Source organism: Aptenodytes forsteri, unplaced genomic scaffold (assembly GCF_000699145.1).
Source record: "Aptenodytes forsteri isolate BGI_AS27 unplaced genomic scaffold, ASM69914v1 Scaffold19, whole genome shotgun sequence".
NCBI lineage: Eukaryota > Metazoa > Chordata > Aves > Sphenisciformes > Spheniscidae > Aptenodytes > Aptenodytes forsteri.
The window spans coordinates 154508-165878 of record NW_008795327.1 but is presented as its reverse complement, the minus strand read 5'-3'; the positions used below and the strand labels follow the sequence as shown (position 1 = coordinate 165878).

At 51.4% G+C, this 11371-nt stretch overlaps 1 long non-coding RNA gene across 1 annotated transcript; it reads left to right on the top strand.

Annotated features, from left to right (window-relative positions):
- Positions 1 to 121: 121 nt before the first annotated feature.
- LOC103899565 lies at positions 122 to 8147 on the top strand. Its single transcript, XR_657613.1, has 2 exons — positions 122 to 1473; positions 7359 to 8147. It is a non-coding gene; the product is annotated as an uncharacterized LOC103899565 (long non-coding RNA).
- Positions 8148 to 11371: the final 3224 nt, after the last annotated feature.

Here is an 11371-nt window from a genome sequence, read left to right as displayed (position 1 = left end):
TGCGGCGCTCCCTGCCCCGGGAGATGGTGGGCCGGCCCCAGGTGCCCGGGCTGAGGCCGCTGGAGGGCCCGAGGCCCCTTCGCGGAGGAAGGGCCGGGGCCTGTGGGGCAGGGGCCGGCGGTGTACCCTCCCGGGGGAGGCTGGGAGGTCGTCCGGGACAGGCAAAGGCCCTCTGGGAACGCATTAAGCGGTACTAAGAGCGGTGCTGGTGACGCCTTGCAGCTGGCAGGGGTGGCACGTGGCTCGGCATCCCTTCCCCGTGGGTCGTGGCACAGGGCTGGCGCATGGCCATTCATTTTCGGGCCTGGGAGGACGCGTGGACAAAGTACACCAAGTAGATCGCAGCATGGCTGCATAATAAAGGTTTGAACCATTGAGCAGATGTTTATATAGCAAAGTATCTCGAATAGCAGGCTTACGCGGGATACCAAAGCCACGGTGTTGAGTGAAGAACACAAGGCGAGCGACCGAGTGCAGGGCTCGGGACCCTCCGAGTGCCCATCAGGCCAGCAGTGTCACGGAGGGAGGCGAAGGTTCTCCAGCAGCGACAGCATCCGTAGCCCTGGTGCCAAGCGTGGAAGAAGAATTCATTTCCGTCCAGCATCTCCATGGAGAACACCGATACGGACAAAAATAACAATTGTTCGCAGATGAATGAGCCGCTTGTATCAGAAAAAAGGTCACCAAATAATCTTTCTGATGGGTTGGTACAAGCTGAAGGGTTCTGCGCAGCCCCAGCGAACCTCCGAGCCCCGTAACCACGACCTGTTTTGTGTAGCTGCGCGATCAAAGCATGAATGGGCAATCGCTGCCAACAGCCAGCTCAGAAACAAAAGGGCAACTTCCCTTCAGCTCTGAGTCATCAGAAACTGAGCGAACGAGGCTGGGAACAGGACACTGCTTGGGACGAGGACTTTGTGCACACGTTCAAACAAGGTACCTCTGCAGAGGAGTTCAGCCTAACAACCAAACTGCCTGCACGTACACAAACCATGGGACATCTTGTAAGACGTTTTAAAATCTACATCAAATTGGACTCTTTTCTGTTGGTCCTGCTTCTCTTCCCGTTGCTGGCTTTGGATCATGAATTGGGACGGGACGCTTGCCCCGCCGTCTTAGGCTTGTGGTGACCGGTGCCCTGTGCACCCTGCCAAGCTGGCAGCCCTGCTACCGAGTCGAGCAAGAAAAATGCCAAGAGCATTTTTAATCAGGGTTGGAAGTCGTAAGACTTTCCAAGAAGGCATCAGGTTTTGTTCCTTTACAGGCACTCATAGGAAAGCCTGGTTTCCTATGGATTTCTCTCTTGTGTAACTAACATTTTTTGTGAATTAGACTATGATCTTCTGTTATTGCCTGTCTTCTCCTCACCTAGTACTGCAGCAGGGTGGTTTTCCACTGTTCCTTGTCAATCCCACACCTCCTGCGTGTCTCTTGGTAGAGAGGCATGAAAGGCTTAAACAGGAGACTTCAGAGGTAAGTAAAATACTCGACTCCAAGGAGCAGCTCTGGGCTTGGAGCTCAGCTCCAAAACTTCCCCTGGGGTCAGACTGTCCCTTTGTTAAAGCACCCTTCTGCCAGCCGGTCCCGGTAGCCAGCAGAGCTACCCGCAGGGTTAATTTGCTCGCTGCTTTTGAACGGGCAAGGTTTGGAAACCCCACGCTGCTTCTGATGTCGTGCTGGCGATGACGAGCTCATGCCTGCCTGCTCCTTCCTCCTGCCTGCATAGCTGCTGCTCGCCGTGGTCAAGGTGGAGGTGAGGATCTCCAGCAGTGCTCGCCCTGGCCTCTCGGGAGCCTGGGGACTGCTGCCTCTCGGCAATAGTTGTGGTCTCTTCTCTTGCTGACTTTGCTGCCAGCCTTTCTGCAACAGTTCAAGATTTCTTTTCTGGTGCCTTTAGCATAGGGTGTGTTTTGAATTAATTTCTCTTTTCTCCTCCACATTCGGTGCGGAGAAAATAAATCACAAATTCATAAATATGGTCTTCTGTTGGTTGGGGTTTGGTTTTTCCCCCCCCCCCAACTACTTTGGTTCATTTTGTGGCTTCTTGCTCTTTTCCCTCTTTTCCATTGCCTTTTGGGTTGCCGGACACCCCTTGATTGCAGGAGAGCAGACAACAACCCTGCCTCGGCTCATCGCTCTCTCACCCCCAGCACAAAGGAGCTGGAAGTGCTCAAATAATCCCAAGTAGTCCTGGCCGTAAGGTCCCCCCGGTCCTGGGTCAGAGGCAAAACTGCTTTTCTTCCACTGTTTTCTGCTTTCCTCTTTCATTGCCCAGCCAACGTCTGATCCCCGTCGGGCAGTCTGAGCCCGCTTACCAGAAGTGACACCGCGAATTCCTCTTTACTAGGAGATGCTCCCTTGGCCCCAACAGCAGTACAGCCACCATAGCTTCGCCCCTTGCTCAAACTTGGCCCATCTCTTGACAGGGCAAACATCACGTCTTGAGTTGCAGTCGTGCCGGCGACTGCTGCGGGCACGAAAGGCTCCCTTTCCTCAGGCATCTCTCCGGAAGCGTCCTTCTTGTGTTTTTGGCTCAGTTTTCAATATACCTTCAAGTCGCAGCCTCTAAGGGCTTCACTTCTCAGAGGTCTGCACATCAGCCAAGATTAAAGTCATCTTTTTCCAGTATTCTCAGAAAAAAAGTGTTGGATTTTGTCCCCAAATTGGAAAATTATTTTTGGCTCATGGTAGCAACAGAAACAGTCTGGATTGCTACTTTGTCCTTGTCGAGGTTTGAAAAGTCCTCTCTGCGTAGTAAAGCATTGTAAAACTCAATCCAGAGAATCCACAATTTTAAAAATAGATAGTAAAATAGGTTTGTTGTGGTTTTAGTACCACGATAACTATGGTACTAAACTATAGTATTACTATGTTATATGACTATGATTTGCTGCTGCTTACCAGAGGGACACGATCTTCTCTGAGAGAGAAGAAATGCAAGTAGAAAAGTAATTTTCATCGTTGCTGTTCACAAGGTCAGTCCCTTTAGGTTTGCTGAAAGGCAAATCTCGGTTGCAGCTTGGCCTGTAGCTGTAAAGGGATAGATGTTGACTCGCTGTAGGCTGCGGGGAATTGAAGGCTGGACCGTGTCTTACCCAGAAGGTATTTTCCTCAACGTTCAGTTAGATCTTTGTCTGATGTGGCAATAGATTAAACGCTTTCCACTGGAGCTCGGACATATCTAAAAATGCCGTGAGATGCAAGAAGGATCAGGCGCAAGTGAACATTAACCTAAGATCACAGGGAGCAGAGCCAGGGAATACCTGGCCCTGTGGAGCTCGAGGTCAGGTTTTCCCCTCCTGGCTTTTCGCCACATCGCACTGCGGTTTTCACGTCCTTTGCATTTTCTTCCCCTTTGCTTTCTCTCTTTGCTGAGGTTTGTTGTTTAGATTTCCCCTTTGCGGTCCTGTCTGCAGCACCTTCTCACTGCCCGTCTCCCTGCTGTCTCTTGATTTCTACTTTCTCTTGGTAGGACTTCCTTATCCCACCTGCTGCCTTTCTCCCTTGCTTCTCTTCCACCTCACCTGCGACTTTTGCAGGTGTCCTCCTGCAGGGTTCAGTCTCTTCCCACTCCTGCCCGAACACGAAGACAGTGGGATTGACCCATATGCGCTTTTCTGTATCCCACGTGAGATCATATCCTGGTCCTCTTCTCCAGAAGGACGAGTTCTGCTCACCGGCACCAGAGAAGATGCTTTGGGCTGCACCTGCTGTGAAAATTCACGGCTGGTCCCCATCCATAGCATCCCCTGCTGCAGAGAAAGCGTTCCTTGTTAGGCAGATGCTGTCTCCCCAGGCCAGTTGCTGCTGGCCCCTCGCGCAGCACCCCGCCACGGCATTTTAGGAGATGTTCCACCTGCAGCTTTCTACCTTCTCTCTCCCAGGGAGAGAGCTGGTGCTGCAGACCCGGGGCGCTGTGGGGTACTGTGGCCTCTCGTCCCAGGGGCAACGCTGTGCTCTTAGCTTCTGTTCCAAAGAGAAGCACTGAGTGATCTGCTGACTGTGCCTGCCAACATCATCCCATGCCAACGCCATCCCGTGCAAAACAGCAGAGCATCACTGGAGGAGTTAGATGAGCCCTGCCTTATCCTCAGATGACTCCTGCCTCCGTGTGCCTTTCCTTCACCATCTTCCTCTGATCAGCTCTGCTCAACAGGGTCAGGCTGCAGTGCTGTATTGGGGAAAAAAAACTAGACATGCTTAGGCAAAGGCACAAAAATGTAAAGGAGTACAAACTTCCCAGCCTAGCTGGCTAAATCTGATTTTTCTAGGCTTCGGTAACCAGCGAGGCCTTTGTTAGAAGGTGAAAAAAGATAACTCTAAAGAAGATAAGACAGAACTGGAAAATGAAAAAAACCCACACTCGACCAATGTTGGGCAGACGCTAGTGGGCAAGCTCCAAAGAAAAAAAATCCCAGAAAAATGGACCTGAAGGAGTGGAGAAAGCGGAGTGAAGGGCTGGGGAGAAGGCGGCTCTGCCTCTGCCCTTTGGCAAACAGCAAAGGACCTGCATCCCTTTCTGCAGCCATGAACTGAGGAGAATTGCTTGTCTCTGTAGCTGCTAAAACCTTTGTGTCTTTAAAAAACAGATGCAGAGGCCACTTTTTCCACTTGCTGGTCGGCGTTTCCTCCAGGAGCAGCTGAAGCCCTGTCTGCTGACCTGTGGGCAGAAGAGCTGCTGTAGCGAAGGCTCTTCTCAGCTATAGGCAACGCAGCTCCTGTCCCAGAGGCGCTCTGCCCAGCAGTACCACCCGAACATACAATTTCACACAAATCCTTCCCTCTCTTACACCCTGCAGAGTCATTTACCAATGGGAGAGTGAGCCGAGGTCCAGTCTGGTTCGTACTTATCCACAGAAGCAGGAACCATGGCAATTCCAGCGCAGAAGCTTGCAGATCCTGGGGTGAGTTGGCCAGGCTAGCAGCTAAAAGCCTTTCAGTCTCCGAGGAGATTCTTCGGCACCTCAGATCAAAGCATGTCTAAAAAAAACTTATGGACTGAACTTATATGCGTAAGTTGTCATGTATGTCACATGGAGACTCCCACCACATAAAACACACTTTTTCCCTCCCCTGCTGCAAATCCTAGGCTTGGCTGTACTCAGATGCCAGGGCAACCTGTAAGTCAGCTATAACATTGTTTCCCTGTTGTCCTCTCCATCGAGAGACCAGACCGATCAATATCCACAGCAACAGTTATTAAGGAGCTAATTCTGTGGGTTTTCAGCCCAGGTGAAGAGCTCTAGAAACGCTCTTTTTAGTCTTGGCCCAGTCCTGCTGAGTATGTGTCCAAGACTGTGTGTCAGTGGAACATGGGAGATCACAACCAGGAAGAAAACACGTGGAATCATTCCCAGCCACGAGTTTTGAAATCTGAAGATGAGTCTTACTATAAAATGATTGGACTCCTTTCAAAACTGGAACTCGAAACTTGGGAACAGTCAGCGAGCGCTGAGTTTATGATGGTGTATGGCAGGAGGGTGAAACTGGCCACCTGAGCCCAACAGAGGTGCCTTCCATCATCCACCGAGGCAGCAAGGTCTCTGCTGATCTGTCCTATGGCACCAGCTGTCCCAGGCTTGAACACGGGAGTCAGTTCAACCCTCAAACCACGACCAAAAGATTGCCGAGTGTAGGAATGTAGAAGATAGGATTTCTCATAACACATCATTATAAAATCTTGCAGTCTAACATCCTGCCGCAGAACAACCTGGGATCATAAACTTCAGAGAAAGGCAAAGAACAAACTGAAACAACCACAAAGCAAAATCCACAAATTACCACCACCACCACCTTGTCCACAAGAAAATTTCCGGCAGGCAATGCATTGCTGTGGGCTGAAGGTATCATAACTGTCAATCTCAGTGGTACTTTCCTTGATGTCACGGCAGAGGCACGGTGCTCCTCTTTAGCTCTCTCAGGACTCTGGATATCCTGGACCTGTTGTAACAAGCTTCTCCTAGCAGGACAGAACCCTTCTCCTTGTGTATTGTTATGCATCGTAATCTCTGGCACTGGAGGCAGAAGATAGGAATTCACAAATGGCTTTAAATCATCTAACTACAGATTGTTGCTGTAAGAAGCAGTCCTGACCCCCCGCCCCGCCCAAGCAAATTGCTAGCTGTTCTCTGACATGCAGTTGTGCTTAAGTTGCATCACCTGATCCAAAAGTAACTTCTACCTTCAACCAGGATTGGTTGGCATCTAGAACTCTGAGCTGATCTGGTTCTTTCTGAAATCACTCATGCCAACGCAAGGAAATGGGCTGGAGAAAGCCGCCCAAAGAGGACAAAACCATCTCTCACTGGCGGCATTGCCTGAAAATTCATGCAATACAAAGAGGAGCACTGAGGAACTTCCTCAGTTGCATTTAGGCTGCTTGGAGGTGTCCCAGAGAAGGTTCCCATCAGCGGTCGCTAAACCTTCCGTCCACCAGCGAAGTCTGGTTTGTTAAAGCAAAGCCAGCAGCCGAGCCCCAGAGTCCCCCGGTGCTGAGCCCACCTCCCCTGCCTGCAGCACACACACACGCACCCGGGACTGTTCCCGGTGCCGAGCCATGTTCCTCCTCACCAGCTCTGCCAGGTCTGATGTCTCCTCCTTGAAGTACACTTCCTTCCTTCCTTCCTCTCTCATTGCCCTGTTAGCTTTCATTGTGCCTTTTTCCATACTCTCAGTCCCTGTTTGGGCCTCCTTAGCCCCTCACCACATCGCCATCTGCCCTCCCAGGCTCTGCTGGGGCTTGCAGAGCATCTCCTCCCTACCTTCTCGCCCCTCTTTGACTGTCTGGGTAACAGATGCCCAGAGTAGCTGCTAGAACTCCTCACGCGGATCCAGCGTTTTTCTCTGCTGCAGAGGTGTGTAGAGGGGCTGGATTTGCAGCGGGGCCCCAGCAGCAGCAGTCCAGCAGTGGCCAAACAAGTCAGAGGGTCTTTAACAAACCCCATGGTGTCACGTGCCCCTGCTCCAAAGTGATTTTCCATTTCCAGAGTCCTTTGCCGTGTGCTGAATGTATCAAATCCAGGATTGTCACAATTTTAAAACCTCACAGAAGTAACTTTTAAAGCGACTTGCTCTTGTTCTCAGTTAAATGTGTTTAAAACTAAGTTAGTCCGAGAAACTGTGAAAACTTTAAATAAAGCAGGGGTTGTGGGTTTTGTTCTTTTATTTTAAGCTTAATGGATTTTTCTACAAGAAAAAAGGTATTAATGGAAATTTCAGTGTAAAAAGATCCAAACTTGAAAAAAGTATTGCCAGGTTTTACAGATTCAAAAAGCTCATCTTGCTGTTTTGCTGATGTGGTTTTCTTTTTTGATATTTACCACCCCGTCTTCTCACAAACTCTGTTTTTTCTTTTGTAGGCTTTTGCTGGTTTTGGTGCAAACGTGGACGTAGCTCACAGCACAGCCCCACAAAGAGCTATGAGCATGGGGGGCGCAGGGGGGACCTCAGCCTGCCACTGCCGCCATGTGGAGGAGACAAACTTGAATACCAAGACTTCGCTTGACCAAGATGGTCAAAAGCTTCCCCATCACTCAAGATCAGACTCATCCTCTCCAACTCCCCTCCTCGAGACGCGTGTTTCTGGAGCAAACAATCGCAGTCTTGCCCCGCTTCAAGCTCGCGGCCATGCCGATCTCAGCAGGAGGCTGGGGGATTGGCATCAGAGGCAGAAAATAAAAGATTTTCTAGCTCAGTCCCAGGCTGGGAAGCCGCTGAGCTCAGCCAGCATTGCAGAGCTCTCCATGGGATATTGAGAACAATGACAGGGCAGTCATGGAATGGTTAAACATAGTCAAAGAGAAACAACAGGAGCTTTTCGTGCAGAAATCCAGGCAGTGCTGACAGCTATAGGCGGGCCCTGAATTGTTCATTCCCATGTTCCCAGCTTGCTAAAAACCTCCTGGGCAGTTTGGGCTTCCATGGGTATTTGAGTGAGCATCCCAGCCATGCTAGTCAGCCTGCTTGTATCTCCATCGTGTGCCATAGTAAATCAGACACTTCTGTGTTACGCCCTGGGTCTACCTGTCTGTGCTGCGGGGATGGGCTCCTATAAATCTCTCCTCTCTGGCCATGAGAGCGCCAATAAATCTCTCTTGGATGCACGTCCTGACCAAGAAGGCAACAATAAATTTCCTGTAAGTGGTTGAGAGAGGAGGAACAAGGAAAGAAATAGGATATTCACACATGCCGTTGCACCTGCTTGCATGGAAAAAGAAAGCCTGGCACCCCACTCTGGCAGTCAGGTTCTGGCTCCATTTTCCACCCAGCCATTGCCTCTTGCTCCAAGCCCAGGGGCTGCCCTGCTCAGCCCCGCTGCGTGCCGGCTGCCCTCCCAGTGCCGCCCAGGCACCGCTGTGCTGGAGGTCCCCACTCACCCCTGCACCTCCTCACCTCCAGACAGCATCTCCCCGCCATGGCTGCCTCCTTCTGCTTGGGAGCTCACAGAGGAGATCCCCGGGAGCTGCAAGGACAGTTCCCATGCTGCTCCCTGCCACTTTTGGTTCCCCAAAGTACTTTTTTCAGAGAGACAATCTCCCTCCATACCACACACTCACCTTCTCCTCTTTTCATCCCCAAGGTTGTTTTATCCCCCTTTCACCCTCCTTGGCTGTATGAATGGCAGTCTTCTAGGGTCATCTGCCGGGTCTTCTTCTGTGCCTTTATAGCACTGCCCCAGGGGGATTCTGGCCTCGCTTGGGGTTTCTGTGCCGCCCTGTTGCACAGGACAATCCCAGCAAAGCTGCAAGGGGGAACACCGTCACTGAAAAGCATGTTCAGCCAAGGACCGCTGTTTTTCTTGAGGTCTCCCACCCAGTTCAGAGGACGCTCTGTTGGCTCCTGTGGCTCCCCAGTCGTGGGATCCTGTCTGCAAAGACTCTCCCCTCCCTTGCTGCAGAGGTGGGAGTCGGGATGCGTTGGGGCAGGAGCAGCTTTCCAGGGGTCCCTGGGACTGCAGCGCTGACCACCCACCCGCTGTCAGCAAGCTTTTGGTGGCTCCATCCCCAAAGCCAGCTTTGCTTGTCCTGCAGGCAGGAAGATACCTGTAAAAAAAACCCAGAAGCGTCCAAAAGTCACGCACATACACAGCCATTTATTCTGTTGTAGTTTCACTTGTTCTCAGCTCAGCCCAGTCTGGTCCCCAGAGGACACGTGGTGGGAGGCCAGAGGAGACGCAGACAGCCTTTCCGCAGTCTCAGTGCCAGGGCGACTGGTGACAAAGGGCAGGAAAGCACGTGACTGTTGGAGGATAGGGAGCAAGTGTACACCTGTGTGTGAGTGGAGGGGTCCCAGCAGGAGCCCCCCAGGGATCTGTGCTGAGACCTGGGCAGCTTAACACATGTGACCTGGAAGAGTCAGGCCTGGAAGGGACCTAGAGGAGCTATTCAAAACATTTTGACCAGCACAATCAAGTAGAAAACAGCTTATTTTCGAAGAACAACTGAGTAGCTGAGATGCTCCAGCCTGGGAAAGAGATGGCTGAGGTCTGAAGCCATCAGTGATCTGGGGATGGAGGAGGAAAGGGCTAGTTGTTAATGTCTCTCCCAGCACAAGAACAGTGGCACCCCAAACAGCACCAGCCTGTGACAGCTTCAAAACAAGCAAAAATGGCTTCTCCACCCAACATGGAATTGGGGCTTCAGTGCCACAGGATACTGTGGGTGCTGACAGTTTACAGGGGATCAAAACAAGGCTGCATAAATCACAGATTGATCCACTAACATTTATTAAATGGATAAAAACTCTCTCTTAGGCAGGAAGTTCTGGTGCCACAAAGGAAGGAAGACCCTTAATGGGTAAGGGGCATGCAGCACTCGGAGCAGCCCCACGATCTGGGGATGGAGGGACGGTCCATGCTGCCGTCAGGATTTTGAACTCATCATTGCTGAGGGGTCACAGCCTGGAGTCAGGGCGAGGCAAAAGCTCTCCCAAGCTGGGCACATCCCTGGAAAGGCGTCCCATTTCCACCTGGATGGAAATGCTCCCTTGTGAGCAAGGACCAGGATGCTGCATAATCTGGAGACAGAGGGGGCAATTACCAAATCCTTTGGCCAGGACACCTCCCTGCTCATCTGACTGTCACCTCTTTTGTCCTGCAACGAAACTGAAACTGCTTTGCTGAACGAGTGAGAGACAACGTGTGCTTGGGAGCTGGAGGAAGCAGCTCACCTGCTTCTGCAAGATTTTACCCAGCACACAGATGGCTCCTCACTGCATGAGAGAGAGAGATCCACTTCACACAGCCTAGTGCAACACAGAATATTGCAGAGCACTTTATTTTTGCTAGGGTGGGCAATAAAGCAAGCCCTGTCAGTGTGCAGGACCTCTGGAGGTACACTGGTGTGCAATTGCAGCACTAAAAACACCAACTGCAGTGTTTTTTTAGCCAGGGGACCAAAGCCACTTTTAACACCAGTCTGGCATCCAAACCCCGTCCCCACAGGCATCCCTGGTGTAAAGCTGTCACTGGGCAGCCTGCCTTTCGGCTGAAGCCAGCAGCTCTACCGGCTTCTGCAGGGCAACAGCACATGATGCAAGAAAAAAAAAAAGGAGCAAGTGTTGCTGCAGTGCCCACCTTGCAGCAGGAGCAGGCTCTGTTACGCCTGCTGCCTGCCTGCTCGCCGGGAGCAGTCCTTTACCCAGGAGATACCCGAGAAAGCACCATGTTCCTGGCCTGGCTTTTGGCTGGGGACACACCACACGCATCCAGCACCTGCTCCTAACCTCCTTCAGCCTCGCACAGGGCCGGCGGCCAGGCCCAGCTCCTGGGTTAATCCACCTTATACCTAAGGCACCTCGTACAGAGCAGCCAGTGGGTCTCCAGAGGTGGGGGAGACTTCAAGCAAATTCACAGCATCTGGCTACCTGCAAGGGATCTCATCTCCTATCACTGCAGGATTTTTGTATTCTTTTTCCAGCCTATTACAAATTCTCAGGCATTTCACTGAGACCCTTCCCTGTCTAAACCAAGTCCTGCCTACAGCTGTCCACTCTGCCCATGGCCATTGGGATGTCAGGAGAGGCTGATCCCTTCCCCATCCCCACCAGTACACCAAGGCCCTTCTAGGAACCAGCCTATGTTGCGTTACGGGCCAGCTCAGCTCTTCTGGATGCTCCCAAGGGTGGAAGTTGTCGTGCTCTATGTTAAGGAAAATCTTGAATGTATAGAAGTCAACTACGGTGATTGTGGAAGTCTTGGGTCAAGATCAGAGGGGTCGTCTCCAAGGGGGATCTTACAGTAGGCATCTGCTACCGACCTCCAAGACAATACAATAAGACCAACAAAGCAATATTTGGGTCACTTAAGCAAGCTTCGGGTCAACAGAACCTGGTTCTTATGGGTGACTTCAACTACCCAGACATTTGTTGGAAG